The following is a 17,470-nucleotide window of genomic DNA, read 5'->3' as shown; positions in this document are numbered from 1 at the left end:
AACAAACAACTATTAACCAAGAATACTGTACCCAGCTAAACTCTCCTTCATAACTGAAGGCCAAATAAAAAACTTCCAAAGCAAAGAAAAATTGAAACAATACATCTCCACCAAACCAGCCCTATAAAATATTCTTAAAGATGTCCTACACATAGAAAACCAACAAGACCACAATAAAGGCCAAGAAACTGCACCCAAACTGACAATACAAGAACCATAGGAAGAACCCAGTTTTTGCAGTCCCCAAGAAGTTGGATAACATGGCAGGAACTCCCAAATACCTCTCAGTCCTATCTCTTAACGTTAACGGACTGAACTCTCCAATTAAGCGACATAGACTGTCTAGTTGGATTAAAAAACAAGACCCTTCTATCTGCTGCCTGCAAGAGTCACATCTTGCCCATAAAAACAAACACATTTTCATTGTTAATGGCTGGAACAAAATCTACCAAGCAAACGGCCCCCATAAACAGGCGGGAGTTCCAATCCTAATATCATATAAAATAGACTTCAAATTAAAATTCTTGAGAAGAGATAAAGAAGGTCGCTACATACTAATTAAAGGATCTCTCCTTCAGGAGGATACTACAATTCTAAATATCTATTCGCCAAAAAATGGAGCACCCAAATTTATCAAAGAAACACTACTTTCCCTCAAATCCCATATAAATCCAAAGACATTAATTGTTGGGGATTTTAACACACCCCTCTCCCCACTAGATAGATCAACTCGGCAAAAACTCAACAGAGAAACCGCAGATCTAAACAGCTGCATAGATCAACTAGTCTTAACAGACATCTACTGAACATTTCACCCAGTAGCATCAAAATACACGTTTTTCTCAGCAGCACATGGAAGGTTTTCTAAATTAGACCACATTTTAGGCCATAAATCACACTTGTCTAAATTAAGAAACATTGAAGTTATTCCTTGCATCCTCTCTGACCAGAAGGAAATAAAATTAGAACTCAACACCAAAAGCCACCAAAGAAAGTCCGGCATCACATGGAGGCTGAACAACACACTGCTGAATCATAAGTGGGTCATGGAAGAGATTAGAAAGGAAATTAAAATGTTCATGCTATTCAACAAAAATGAACACTCAAATTACCAGCTCCTATGGGACACAGCAAAGGCAGTACTCAGAGGCAAGTTTATAGCTCTGAGCTCCTACATCAACAAATTGGAGCGATCTGAAACTAACAATTTAATGACACATCTAAACCTTCTTGAAAAAGAGCAGCAAGATAAACCCCAATCCAGTAGACGGAAAGAAATAATCAAAATTAAATCAGAATTAAATGAATTAGAATCCAAAAATACTATAGAAAGAATCAACAAAACAAAGAGTTGGTTCTTCGAAAAACTTAACAAAATTGACAGACCCTTAGGAAATCTTATCAGAAAAATGAGAGAACACACCCAAATTATTAAACTCAGAGATGAGAATGGAAACATCCCCACGGAAAAAACCAAGATTCAGAACATTATAAGGGAATACTTCTCAAAACTTTATGCTAATAAGTTTGAGAACTTGACAGAAATGGACCTTTTCCTAGCAAATATTGACATGCCAAAACTATACCAAGATGAGTTAAACTATCTTAACAGGCCCATATTAAGCACTAAAATAGAAACAGCAATAAGAGACCTCCCAGCTAAGAAAAGTCCAGGACCAGATTGTTTTACAGCGGAATTTTACAAGGCCTTCAAAGCAGAGCTCACACCAATACTCCTCCAACTCTTCAATGAAATTGATAGAGAAAGCTCACTACAGAACACATTCTATGAAGCCATCATATCCCTCATCCCAAAACCAGGCAGGGACTCATCAAAGAAAGAGAATTTCTTTGATGAATATTGATGCAAAACTTCTCAACAAAATTTTGGCCAATCGAATTCAACAATTCATCCAAAAAATCATACACCACGATCAAACAGGATTCATTTCAGGGATGCAAAGCTGGTTCAATATATGCAAATCAATTAATATTATTCATCACATCAACAGGAGCAAGAATAAGAACCACATGGTTATCTCAATAGATGCAGAAAAAGCATTCGACAAGATCCAACACCCCATCATGATGAAGGTTTTGGAAAAATTAGGAATCCATGGAACATTTCTCAATATAATAAAGGCTGTATATGACAAACCTACAACCAGCATTATTCTCAATGTTGAACAACTAAAGCCTTTTCCTCTTAACTCAGGAACAAGACAAAGATGCCCACACTCTCCACTTCTCTTCAATCTAGTATTAGAATGTGTAGATACAGCAATAAGACAAGATGCAGACATAAAGGGGATCCAAATAGGGAAAGAAGAAATAAAACTCTCCCTCTTTGCAAATGACATGATCTTGTATTTAAAGAATACCATAGACTCCACTCCCAAATTACACAAGCTGATTCAAAACTTTGGCAAAGTAGCAGGTTATAAAATTAACCCCCCAAAATCAATGGCTTTTCTGTCTGCCAACAACGAGAAAAGTGTGGCTGAAATTAGGAAAGCAACTCCATTTGTAATAGCCCCACAAAAAATAAAATACCTAGGAATTACCACAAAAAATAAAATACCTAGGAATTAACTAAAGAAGTGAAGGACCTCTATGATGAAAACTTTAAATCTTGAAAAAGGAAATCAACACAGAACTAAAAAAATGGCAAAGCCTCCCATGCTCCTGGATTGGAAAGATTAACTTCGTGAAAATGGCAATACTTCCCAAGGCTATCTACAAATTCAACGCAATACCTATCAAAATTCCAACCTCATTCTTCAAGGAAATGGAAGAGGCAATCGAAAAATTCATATGGAACAATAAAAGACCCCGAATAGCAAAAACGCTACTCAACGGAAAGAATACTGCTGGAGGAATATCAATACCAAATTTCAAACTCTACTATAAAGCCATAGTAATCAAAACAGCTTGGTATTGGCATAAGAACAGACCTCAGGACCAATGGAATAGAACTGAAAACACAGAAATTAACCTACAGACCTATAGCCATCTAATCTTCGATAAGGGAGCTTAAACAATAGAATGGAAGAAAGACAGCCTCTTCAATAAATGGTGCTGGCAAAATTAGTTAACTACATGTAGAAAACTAAAGCTATATCCGTATATATCACCCTGCACCAGAATCAACTCCAAATGGATCAAAGACCTTGAAGTCAAAGCAGACACTCTGAAAACATTACAGGATGGAATAGGAGAAACCCTAGGTCTCCTTGGCTCAGGCCGAAATTTTTTGAATAGAGAACCGGAAACACAACAAATCAAAGAAACGTTGGACAAATGGGATTGCATAAAGTTGCAGACCTTCTGCAGGGCAAATGACATAGCTAGAAAGATTAATAGAAAGCCCATGGATTGGGAGAAAATCTTTACTAGCCATACAACGGACAAGGGTCTCATATCTAAAATATACTTGGAACTTAAAAAATTAAACCCCCCAACAACAAATCCTCAAAGAAACAACTGCCCAATAAATAAGTGGGCAAAAGACTTAAAGAGAAACTTCTCTGAATAAGAAAGAAGAATGGCCAATAGACACATTAAATGTTCAACATCCCTAGCTATAAAAGAAATGCAAATCAAAACAACATTGAGATATCACCTCACCCCAGTTAGAACGGCAAAAATCAAGATGCTGGAGGGGATGTGGACAGAAAGGAACCTTACTTCATTGTTGGTGGGAATGTAAACTTGTTCAACCACTTTGGAAAGCTGTATGGAGTTTCCTCAAAAGACTTCACATAGAACTCCCCTATGACCGAGCAATCCCACTTTTGGGCATTTACCCAAATGTTTACAAACAAGACCACACTAAAGCTACCAACACAACAATGTTTATTGCAGCATTATTTACCATAGCTAAGATATGGAACCAACCCAGATGCCCCTCAGTAGATGAATGGATCCAGAAAATGTGGTATATATACACAATAGAATTCTATGCCTCCATCAGAAAGAATGGCATTACCCCATTTGTTAGGAAATGGAAAAACTTGGAAAAAATTGTATTAAGTGAAGTAAGCCAGGCCCAAAGAAACATAGGTCCCATGGTTTCCCTTATTTGCAATATCTAGTATATGTATGAGTCAAGCTGAAAAGGTCAGATAATGTGATGTCAGGAAAATGAACCCTTAGATATATATTTTAATGTTTTTTTTCATGCATGTGTTTCTAACGCATTTATAAGATCATCTCTTTGTTGCTTTATATGTCCCTCTCCCACAGTATAACCCATGCATTCACTATATTTGATGTCAGTATAACTTGTGGAGGAGAGAGGGAAAAACCAGTTGTTTAAGGATACAGGTGGACCTGTTGCAACAATGAGAAGTACAAGTTGTCATGTCCAAAATGAGCTCTACAACGTCAGTGCGGGAGGAGGAAGGGGGGTAGAAGAAGGATTGGGATTGTGGGGGAGGGGTGAGACTGGGAAGGGGTGTGAAGGATAAACCAAAGGAGGATGCTGAAATGCTTGGTAAGAAATGTATGCATTATCCTGCCCATGTAATTGTAACTCCTCTGTACAGTATGTTCACAAATAAAATAAAATTAAATATAAAATAATCGATCAGAGTCCTAGGATATAATTGTGTATTATGTTATTCTAGAATAGTTCAAGAAGTGCCCTTTCAATCATGACATATATCACATTCCATTGGTATTCATATGGATAAGAATGAGTTTCTTAGGATCTCCTGACATTTGGAGGTGGCAGGACCAGGATTCAAACTGTGGGCTCCACCTTCCACCATTTAATCTCCAGCACAGGGAACTCACAGGTCTGTCCAAGAACATCAGGAAGACCAACAATTAGGCAGGCACCTGCGCCTCTCAGCAGTCCTCCTTAATACTTACAAGTCTGTGATAGGAGGATCATGGTCAAAGTTACCTTAGGCAGGAATATCCTTGAGACTCCTGTCCAACTTCAATGCCAAGAAAGCCAGAAGTAGAGCTGTATGGTTCCAGAGGTTGAGGGCTAACCTTGAGCAAATGCAACTCACGGACTGTGCCCAGATTCTGAGTTAAAGGTCCGGGACTGAAAACAAACAGACATACAGAACAATCTGTGCAACCATCCAGCTAAAGCAGGTCACCTTCTTGTTCCCAACTGAATTGGACATTTTCCTGGGAAACTGCTCTCATCTTGACTCCGCCCATTCTGGCTGCATCGCAGTATTCTGGTCACACCTCCATTCTTTCATGGTTCTTTCTGACCAATGGGATACAAGAATGGTGGTCACACCCACATTCCATGCTGCGCAGAAGCACCGGGATTCCCTCTGTTGGTTGACACCACTACCAGCAGTTGAGGATTGTAGAGTTAGCTAAGTGGTGAGCAAGAGACTCCAGGTGACTGGAGTAGAGTACGAAATTGACATCCTAATCAGTTAGTGGGAGAAGAGGGGAATTCCCAGAGGCTGGGAACGTGGTCAGCCCATCTTTCCCATCTCAGCACTCAGATGTCTGAAACAACAAGACTCCATGAGAAAGCTACGGGCATGAAACTGCTGCCAGAACACCGGTAGAAGAATCCTCTTGACAGACCTGTAAGATTCAAGAAAACAAAGAATATGAAAAAAGGAAGGATCCCCAAGAAACACACCACAAGGGAGCGTGATTCAATGGAAGGTCCGGCCAAAGGTGATGCCCACCAAGGGCTTCCCGTGCCTTTGGACTCAGTAACAGCCAGGAGGTTTCAGAGTGTCAATGGTGCTGATACCAACAAGGACCTACAGAAGTGCTAACGACACGTGGATCTCAGCAAAGAAGAAATCAGGCACTCTATGCTGAGATCCAATCACTGAAGCAGCAAAAGACAGACCTTCAAGATCAACGGGAGAAAGAGAGGGAGAAGATAGCCCAGGTGCGTGCAGCATCTAAAATAGAGCTAGAGATCCACAATGCACCCATACAGAGGTTGGTTTCGGCAGAAAGCAATTTACAATCCCTCCTGCATCAGGCGACCGATGACACAGAAAGGGAGCACGAAGCTCTCACCAGCAGCCTGCAGGCCGCAGAGCAGTGCAGGGCAGAGCTGGAGATGTCGGATTCTGTGGTTACTGATCACAGAATCAGACTGAAATGTTCTTTGAACAGCTGCATGATGTGACCCTTCTGCTCAAGGAAAAGGCCAGAAGTTTCGATGACCTGGAGCAAGAGAACTCAAAGTTATAGGAGAAGCTGGAAGTGCTCTGGACAACTGGAAGAAAGGAATCTGCAAGTTCCAACAAGCACTGGTGGGGCATGAGTTACTGAAGAGACTACTGGACAACGTGAGCTGACTAGTGAGCACAGCGAATCTAGAGACAGACACCTTCACAGAAGACCTGAGCATTGAGAGGTCCACGTGGAAGTAAGATACCTGGCAGCTGACCCAGCGGGTAAACCAACTGACAGAGGAGAAGGAGCAAGGGGCAAGGCAGGTGTTCAGCCTAGAGAACAGGCTGGAGGAACCATGGCCCATCTCAGGTCTAGTGGCAGTTACAGGCCCACGACTACTGCACGCAGATGGAGTTGACAAACCGGGAGGAATAACTCCACATCCAGGTCCAGGAAAACCAGAGGCTCCATCTCCAGAACCCGGAGCAGCAGGAGCAATGGTGGAGACTGGAGGAAAAGGCCAAGGATTGGCAGGAGATCCCTGAGACCCCATGATGCGCATATGTGTGTGACGGACAGCTGGAGGAGCAGCTGGCCCTGCTGTGGGACGCTCTCCACGGGGTGAGTGGTGAGAAGGAGGAGCTCGCCAGCATCCTGGACACAGAGCAGCAGGTGAAGAAACACCTGCAGGAACAGCTCGTCCACAGAAAGGAGAAGATAGAGGAATGGAAAGAAATGGCTGAGATAGAAAGAAAGTCAAGCATCTCAGGACCAGCAGGAGCAGTGCTTGGCCCAGCTGCAGGAGCTCAGAGCCACCTGTGAGCGGCACATCACCTACAATTAGCGGCTGAGTTCCAAGAAGGAGGCCCTGCAGCAGCACCTAGAGAGGCAGACCCAATGTGGCACATTCTGCCACAGCTGCCCCACATCCAGAGCCACCCACAGCTCATGGGCTCAGGTGAGGAGCGCTCCCTCCCTTTCTTCTGTAGACTGATGCAGATGATGACTGTGTGACATAATATCTCTCCAAAGCCTCAGCAGCCACCGAAAGTAGGTGGACAGGTGTCCTTCTCTCAGGCTTCCATCTGCTGGGTCATGGGAAGGGTAAACTGCGGGTCGGGTAGGGCAAAGGCTGCCGGGAGGTGGCCAATATTCAAGGGACATTTAATAGACTTTTGGTGGCCAGAGAAGAGGGCCATGTTATGCTTATCACAAAGAATACATGTTCTCAAAGGGAGAACAAGCCTCCAATAAAGATTTGTTGTTCCAGTCCTGGGGCTTGAACTCAGGTCCTGGTCACTGTCCCTGAGCTCTTTCTCTCATGGCTAGCACTCTACCACTTGAGCCACAGGACCACTTCTTGTTTTCTTATGGTTCATCGATGATAAGAGTCTCACACACTTTCCTGCCCAGGCTAGCTTTGAACAGTGATCTTCCAGATCTCAGCTTCCAGAGTAGCTAGAATGACAGGAATGAGCCACCAGTTCCCAGCATTTGATACCTTTTGAAGGCGTCTTGGTGAGTCTGTAAAAGGAGACCCAAAGGCCCTGGATAGACCTTGACCCAATCAAGGAGTTGGGATTGGGAAGGCTGACCTTCTAGCCATTCTGTTCCCCAAAATTAAAGATGCAAGGTGGTGTTGGATGCATCAGACACCTAGGCCAACAGCCACCAGACACAGTGGGGAAAAGGTAGAGAATACCCAAAGATTGCAGTGCAGAAATCTTTGATTTTCCATGCATGTCGTGTGTGTGTGTGTGTGTGTGTGTGTGTGTGTGTGTGTGTGTGTGTGTGTGTGTGTGTGTGAGTGTGTGTGTGTGTGTGAATTGAGCCACAACCCTACTTGCTTTTCGATGGTTAATTTTAGGTAAGTCTCAAGGGTTTTCCTGTCCAGGGTGGCTTCAAAGCATGATGGGGGCCCCAGGGAAACAAGAGTAAATACAATCCCTTTGGTGGGCAACTCCTGCCTCTTCGTGGCCAGACGTGGAACATGCGTCCCTGTGCCATTGTGGGGGACTATCCTCCCCTAGAGTTCTATTTGGGAAAGTGACCAGGGCCAACCTGACTTTCACTCACCCTGAGTGCTGATTCCAGAGCAGATCTGTTCCACCCTAGGCCAAGAGAGCTCCAGGAGGCCCTGTTCCCAGGGACACAAGGAAGTGAGAAGTCAGCTCCAGGCCCAGCTAAGAGCCTTTGCCCAACTTGTCCTTCCTGATCACCATAAGGCCTGTCAAAGAACAATCCAAAAAAAACAAACAAACCAAAATTGGAGCTGTGAATCAAAGTGGTAGAGCTCTAGCATTGAAACAAAGAGCTCAGGGACATGGGCCCCAAGCTTTGAGTTCAAGACCCCCAGCTGACCTTCCCCCATAAAACACACATTAGCTAAATGTGAACTAGTAGGATTTGTGAAGTGTTTCTGAAAAATGGTGATACTGAAGAAAGCACCCTAATTCTAATGACAGCTGAACTTGTGACATAAAGGTATGTGCTGAGTCCTTCACAGGGTACTGTTTTCTGGGTCCTTCCCATATAGCGTGTTTTTTCTGAGTCTTCAAAAACCATGCTGTGTGCTGATTCATCCCAAAGGGTGCTATGTTCTGAGTCCTGGAGAAGAGTGCTCTGTGCTGGGTTTTTCAAAGGGTGCTGTGTGCTGAGTCCATTATACAATATACTTTATGCTGAGTCCTTCAAAAGTGCAGTGTGCTAATTCATCCCAAGTGGTGCTATGTGCTGACCCCTTGAGAAGGGAGGGACAGGTGAGTTTTTCAATGGGGGCTGTGGGCCCAGTCCTTTACACAGGGTACTTTTGCTGAGAGCTTCAAAGAGGGCCGTGTGCTGAGTTATCCCAATGGGTGCAATGTGCTGCATCCTTGAGAAGAGGAGGATGAGGTGAGTTCTGTCTGCCGAGTCCTGTAGACAGTGTGCTCTGTATTGTCTTTCAAATAGTGCTGTGTGCTGATTTCTTCCACAAGGTGGTATGTGCTGAGTCCTACAAAACTGTGCTATGTGCTGAATTTTTCAAAGGGTGCTGTGCACTCAGTGTTTTACACAGGGTGCTACATACTCAGCCCTTCAAAGGGTAGTATCATCAAAGTATATTCCTTGGGTACTTGGGGCAGATTTTTATAAAGTTTTTAACTAATGACTTCTAAGAATTCTTAATTGCTATATTATTTATTTTTAATTTCAATATAATTTTATTGTATACGTAATGTACAGAGGGGTTACAGTTACACAAATAAGGTAATGAGTACATTTCTTTTGGAAGGAACATTGTTATCCCCTCCATCGATTTTTTTGTATACTCAAACAATTATTGATGCTTTAGCTGTTTCTATTGATCAAATGTACTTTTGCTTTCATTGTTCATGCATTTTTATTATAAAATTGATATAAGAAGTGTTTACAGTTACTTAAGTCAACTAAAGAGTACACTGCATTTTATTTTCTATATTTCAAATTTTGATCTTGATTACTTATTTTCTTGTTTCTTTAGTTTAATTCTTTTTTCAGAGTTGTAGGATTAATTTAATTTTGCACGATTGTTGCACATGTAAATTATTCAGAGACATGTATGTTGCTTTTAAAATACTTCATATGTGAATATTTAAAATTATTTTCTTAATTTTTATATGGTTGGTGAATTTAAATAAATTGATTTTCTTATAGTTCTAAACATATATTTCCAGGTAACAAATAATTACTCTATTTTCAAGAACCACATACTTTTTCCAAGTTTTTCCATTTCCTAACAAATGGGGCAATGTCGTTCTTTCTGATGGAGGCATACAATTCCATTGTGTATATATACCACATTTTCTTGATCCATTCATCTACTGAGGGGCATCTGGATTGGTTCCATATATTTGCTATGGTAAATAATGCTGCAATAAACATAGTTGTGCTGGTAGCTTTAGTGTGGTCTTGTTTGTAAACATTTGGGTAAATGCCCAAAAGTGGGATTGCTGGGTCATAGGGGAGTTCTATGTGAAGTCTTTTGAGGAACCTCCGAAAATGAACCCTTAGATGTGTATTTTAATGTTTTTTTCTTTCATGCATGTGTTTCTAACGTATTTATAAGATTATCTCTTTGTTGCTTTGTATATCCTTCCCCCACAATATAACCCCTGCTTTCACTATATTTGATGTCAGTATAACTTGTGGAGGAGATGGGCAAAAACCAGTTGTTTAAGGATACAGGTGGACCTGTTGCAACAATGAGAAGTACAAGTTGTCATGTACAAAACGAGCTCTACATCGTCAGTGCGGGGGGAGGAAAGGGGGTAGAAGAACGATTGGGATTGGGGGGGAGGGGGAGGCTGGGAAGGGATGTGAAGGATAAACAAAGGAGGAGGCTGCAATGCTTGGTAAGAAATGTACGCATTATCCTGCCCACCTAATTGTAACTCCTCTGTACAGTATGTTCACAAATAAAATTAAATTAAATTAAAAAAAAAGAATCACATACTATATTAAGAAAGGCTTCATTTCTTGGTTACTTTTGTGTAAATATTTGTACTTGAATAAAAAACGGTTGAGCTTGTCATGGTGATTTGTGGCTTCCATTTTCTACCTATGGTAGGAACTGAAAATAGGGTTTGTAATTCGGGAGAGCCTGAGAAACTATGAGACCTTATCATAAAAGTATGTAGAGTGAAATGTTTAGAGATATAGCCACCAGTAGTGAGATATAGAGCACCTGGTTATCATATTCTAAAACTTGAGGTTAAAACACCAGTAACATTAATCTCTTGTCAAAATAAAAGGATACATGTTTCAAAATGTTTATTATTTAAAACTTATTTGTAAGATTCTCATGTCTTCTGTTTCTTAATTTTCACTTTACTTAATCTATAAGAATCCAAGTATATTGTGACTATTTGATTTCTACTAAACGTTTAAATAGTACGAGCAATAGTATGATTTCATATATTAACCTATTTTTATTATTTGTAATATTTTCCTCTATTTAATATTATGATATCAATATTCCAAATGTGTGTATGTGCTGTGTGTGTGTGTGTGTGTGTGTTTATGTGGTTTGTGTGTATTTGTGCTTTGTGTGTATTTTGTATTTCTTGGGAGATAACAGCATTATTTCACATATGGTATGTCAAGATTTTACCACTGAACTATACTGTGTAGTTATAATGTAAATAGTGTTTTAAATTATGACTTTTAAATTTTCATTCCTAGTATGTTTTTTCAAAATTATATATGATACAATGTGATCCATTTTTTATCCACATTAGCAATTTTTATTGTTATTTTATTGTTATTTAGAAGATTTCCACTGCTTTTTCACTTCCAAATTCTTGTGTTTGTTATTGATAAAGGTTTAACTTTGCTTCTTTTCTCTCTTCATTCTTTTTGCCTTTAGAGTTTACCTATTGTTTCCTTTATTTCTTTGGAAATTAATTATCATATTCCTATTACAATTTATTTACATTGTAAGAGGTCTATACAATGCTTTACTTTCTATTTTATTTTTCCCATCTTCTCTGACTCTCAGTCCACACTATTAGGTGGATTAAAAAAAACTTGATTAAGGACACTTTAATTATTTTCCTTCTTCTCTTCTCTGAAGTCTTTTAGTTTTGAAACACAATAACAATGACGTACAGCTCCTATGTGGTCCATCATTCTATCCCCTTTCACTCTCCTCTGTAGTACAGCTCAAGTCGTTATCATTCAACTTTATTATGCTATAGTGTTATCTAAATCTTAACTCATTTCTAAATTAATTTTAGTTGTTTTAAGCATTCTCTAAAGACATTTTTTCCCTATATAATATCTGGAGTCTTGTGTGTTCACAAGGTACAAAATATGAGTGACTATCAATCTGTAGTATATTGGTCCACCTGCTCAATAAAGTTGTATGTAAACTCAAGGAATACAGGTCAGTCAGAACAATCTTGTAAAATGGTGTAGCTTGAGCACTCATACTAGATTTGAATCTTATTACCATGTTTATTAGTGAAAGAACCGACACATAGAAGAATGTAACAGATTTATCAAAAATAAATTCTTAGTTTTATTGTCAATAAATTTTGAAAAGGATGCCATGACTTAATGAAATAAAAATAGAATTTTAAATGTGTGTATTGGCACTATTGCTTCTCTAGTTTTAAAGAATGATCTTAGACTACGACCTCAAACCTTATACAAAAATTTAAACTAAAAAAATGATTATCAAACTAAATGTGAGTTGTAAAAACCTACAAAACATAAATGTAAAAATTCATGACAATGGATCGTAAAGGTTTCCAAAAATTTGACATGGAAAGCATTAGTGGCTAAAGAAAAGCAAGATTAAACTAATATCAACTGATAACCTTTCTTAATTCTATGAAACTAGTGAAAACATATCCAACAGATAGAGGGCACATATTTGTTAATGCTAAAATGTTAATGGTACAATGATCCTGAATCTTAAGTATTTTATACTTCTAATTCTGTATGAATTTTTCCCGAACAGGATATTTCTATAAAGAACATATGTAAATTAATAGTCAATAGGAGGAGCATATGAATTAAGCTCCTCTTTAGTGTCTAAGAAAAAAAGAAAAAGAAAACTCACTAGTATGACCATAATATAAAAAGATGACACAAAATATACTAATGCATTTGTGGAGAAATTCATATACTCTGCATAGCAGAATTATTTGGGTAATACTGCAGTCATTTTAGCAAGCAAGTTTTCAAGTCTTCAAAAGGTCAAAGAGAATTGTATATGTTCTAGCCATTACACTTCTATGTATGTATTAAGGAGAAGTAAAAAAACTTGTATGGATCAGGAATGTAGTTCATAGACAGTGCACTTGGACAGTATGAGTGAGGACCTGGAAATAATTCCCCAAAACAAATTGTGAAAAGACACCCTATAGAAGATGTATGCAGGACAAATTCCTGTAACTCAATTTTATACCTATTTTAATATCTGTTCTAAAATTTATAGCATTTCTATTTGAAGAAATGCAAGTTTGTGAAAATTAGGCTTGGAAAACCTATGATTGTACAATTCACTTCCAAAGCACTAAAATGTATACAATGAAAGGAGATAATATATTGCATGTGAATTTCATGTCCAAAAACGAACTTTACAACTTTGGCTGGGGGAAAGGGAGGGGGGAAGAGGGAAGGGGAGGGAACAGGGAAGGGGGGCGGAGATGGGAAGGGATAGGAAGGTGAAACAAAGGAAGAGGCAATAATGGTTGATAAGAAATGTACTCATTACCTTGCTCATGTAATTGTAACTCATCTGTACAGTATTTTCACAATAAAAAATGAAAAAACACAGCTTGCTAGTATGTATTCTTTTAAAGATCTTATAAATATCTTCCCTGTATCATTTGTAGCATCAAACATTACTTAAGCACACAGAAAAGACATAGTACTTTACATTAGTGGATCCAGTTTCTGATCTTGAGAATGTAGAATTTTGTAAGAACCTATGACAACTCACGGCCATATTTTCATGAATATTTTCATGTAGCTAGAACTAAATTACTAAAATATTCACTTGGAAAATATGTACTAAAATATCCACGTACTAAGCTTTTCTGTTTTATTTCTTGGTATTTCATTTAGTATGTTTTTTCTCTATTTTCTTTATCCATTTATCTGGCTTCCCAATCCTTCTTACTCTTCTCTAAAATATTGTTTAATTTGTACGTTTGTTCTAGTTTTCCTACACTCAGACTGAGCTCTTTACCCTGAGATTTTCACATAAATGACTTTGACTCAGATAATTTCTTACTTTAAGTTGAGTGCTTCTCAACTTAGTGTATGCCCCAGGTCACTTTAATACCATTCTATTCTGCTTTATATATCTTATGACATTTGCAATGAAGTCTATCTGCTTATTTCATTTTTCTCTCCATTTATTAAAGCACTGGATTTAGGAGATTTGGGGGACACATCTTTTGTTCATTTCTGTAGATGCAGCAGATAAGACTCCTCCAGAGATAGACCCAGAATTCCTGCTTACGGATACTGGACATTCTGTCTATATCAAAGACACAATTTTTATGTATCTTCCAAGATTTGTTGTATTATAACTGAGAGTCCTAGAGACTTCTTACATTTTTTCACACTTGATAACCAAAAAAATGTGATACAATAGATATTAGCAAAATTTGTTTAACACAATGTTTCTGCATCCACTTTCTGGCCATGTATGGTAAGTCAGTTCCATCCTGAAAGGAACACTTCCTTTGTGTTTCCCAGCATATTAAATCATATACCTGACTTTATTAATTTTATCAAATGCTACAAACTTGAAGAGACATCATATTATTTCATCCGATTTTGATTCTTCAACTGGTTACAGATTCAATTTTGGAACACCGATGGAATTTATCATTTATCATAGACAACTGCTTATTCTGAGGATATCTGTTTCTCTTCACAAAGTCTGCCGGGAATTATCACTTCGTTCAATTCTCACACTCATGTACTTTTGAAATTCTATTATTTTGTTTCCACTATCTGGATTTTTCTTTCTCTCCATATGATGATGTCAATGCTTATCTTTCAGTCATAATTAAATAACAACTGTATTATAGTTATGAACAAATTCTCTCTTCCTAAGTATATGCTACAAATTTTGACATTATATGATATACTAGTAATTGTATTATATATATATATATATATGCACACACACACACATATATATATATATATATATATATATATATATATATCTTTTTCTGTTGGGAGTACAATAGACTTGTGTGGATAATTATTAGTCATCTTCACTTAATCATACACACTACCACAGACTGAATGAACTATAACACAAATTCATATCCTCATATAAACCTGAACATTCAAAATCAAACCTATCAGCAGTGTTAGTTTCTTCTGGACACTATTCAAGAAGATCCAATTGATCCTACTCAACTCATTTCTGGTGGTATTCTGACAATCTATTGCATTCTTTACCTTGTAAAGACAACACCATGACATCTGCCTTTCTCCTTGAGTGTATACTTTTGCCCAAATATTATTTATATTAAGACATTAGTCCCACTGGATTAGGGATCTTCCATACTTAGAAATGACTTCCTCTTAACTGAATTGTCAATGTCACTTTTCCCAGGAAACAAAGGAAGAGGCAAAAATGCTTGATAGGAAATAGACTCATTACCTTGCTCATGTAATTGTAACGCCTCTGTATGATATTTTCACAATAAAAAAACTTATTAATAAGTAAAATAAATAAAAAATAAAATAAATTCTCAATCATGGGCATTGGCAGTTTAGGACTTCCACAGAAAAATATATAAAACAAGTTAACTTATTCCAGTGGTATTACAGAAGATAGTAATGCAACAAACTACGTTTGTTTTTTTCATAAAACTACTTAAAATAGATTGACAACAAAGCAGTCTTAAACTAACAGTATTCTTAGCATAATGTTTTATTTCAGTATGTACCAATCTATTACTTAAGAAAATGTATTTAGCTCCCCTGATTTGTTTCATAAAAAAGACTGTTATAGGTTTTTTTTAATTTTTATTTTACTAAGCATATAGTTTCTGCAGTATTCTAAGTTCTTTCCCTTTAGAATACTCTAAGGGCTTATCTTTAATTGAAATACTTTATAGTCAGTGGCTTAGCAGACTTCCAGTGACTTCCACTATCTACTAGGTTCTTATTTATGTCTTTTTTGGTGCTAGTACTAGGGTTTGAAATAAAAGCCTTATACTATTGCTTGGCTTTTTCCACTCAAGGCTGGTGCCTTACCACTCATCCAAACTTCCACATCCAGCTATTTGCTAGTTATTGAGTCTAAGAATTTTGAGGACTTGAGGATTTGTCTGCTGGAGCAGGTTTGTACCCTCGTCCTTGGTTCTCATCCTCTTAGTAGTCACGATTATAGATGAGAGACACCATGACCTGGCAGGTATTCTTTTTATTTTTCCTGTCGTGGGGCTTGAACTCTGGGCCTGGGCACTGTCCCTCATCTCTTCAGCTCAAAAGGGTCAATCTACCACTTGAGCCACAGTGCCATTTCCGATTTTTTGGTTAATTAGAGATAAGAGTTTCACAGCTTTTCCTGCCCAGGCTGGCTTTGAACAATGATCTTCAGATCTCAGCCTCCGGAGTAGCTAGTATTCCAGGCATGAGCTACTGGCACCCGCTAAGCTTGAAGATTTTTATTTGTCCTAGACATGGGCTTGAAGTCAGGCCCTGATCCCTGTCCTTGAGCTTCTTTTGCTCCAGGCTAGCATTCTAATTCTTGAGCCATAGCTCCATTTCTGGCTTTTTGATAGTTTATTGATGATAAGAGTCTCATGGACTCTCTTATCTGGTGTGACTTCAAACCATAATCCTCAGATCTCAGCCTGCTAAGTAGCAAAGGTTATAGGTATGAGCCACCAACACCTGGCTAGATTTAAACTTTTATATTCAGTTATACAGTTTTAAAAAATCCTACTAGCAAATCCTAGAACGTACCTCTTTGAGATTTTGAATAATTTCACCTATTTTGTCCTTTATGCTACATCTGAATTTTTAATAAAACCTCTCCTTTCATTCAGATGATTTTGTTGATGGCTGAACAACACTGTGTAATTGGGGCCGGAATACTGAAATCATGCAGCTGTTGATTTACCGAGTCTAACATACAGTTCTTTTAGTCTAATTTTTACCTATCTCAACTTCCATTCATAAACTCAGTTTTGAAAATGCACATTTTTCATTGCATTAATAGTGAAAATTTTAATTTTGGAACCTGGACATTTTTTTAAACATTTTTCACAGCTCTGCCAGCTAAATAACTATCTTTGTAAACATGAAATTTTGATGTGTGAAAGCTGCCTTCACATTCTGATGTCTGAATAGGCAGTTATACAGCTTAATCTCTGATAAATTTTCTATGTCAGAAGTCAATGTGCCATATCTTATTTTTTATGAAAGTTTCTCCTTTCTTTAAAAAATTTTTATGCTATGTTTTAAACTGAGTGAAATTCCATAGCCTATTTTATTAACTTCAGAGCTCTTACAGATTGTAGGGGCAATGCTAGAAAATGTAGACAATTAATTACTACTGTCTCCAACTAGAGGTTTTGTTTTATTTGCAAAACCTAGAATATACTATCATTTCTCCCCATCATTTACATTCTTTCTCATGTATATCATTTGTACACTTAAATGACCCCTATATAGTCACACTCTGTTGCTTACAAGTAAAAATAGATGCTTGAAATATTAGGTGTCAGTTGAATAAAAGTGTAAAGGTAATAATTCTAAGAAAGACAGTCTTATTTTTTAATGAGGCCTAATTCATGAGGATACTTTCAAAGCATGTGTGTTTTGTATAATTACATCTGAATAT

The sequence above is a fragment of the Dipodomys merriami genome, unplaced genomic scaffold (genome assembly GCF_024711535.1).
Source record: "Dipodomys merriami isolate MVZ:Mamm:240054 unplaced genomic scaffold, mDipMer1.0.p SCAF_246, whole genome shotgun sequence".
Taxonomy (NCBI): domain Eukaryota; kingdom Metazoa; phylum Chordata; class Mammalia; order Rodentia; family Heteromyidae; genus Dipodomys; species Dipodomys merriami.
This window is presented reverse-complemented; position numbering follows the sequence as displayed.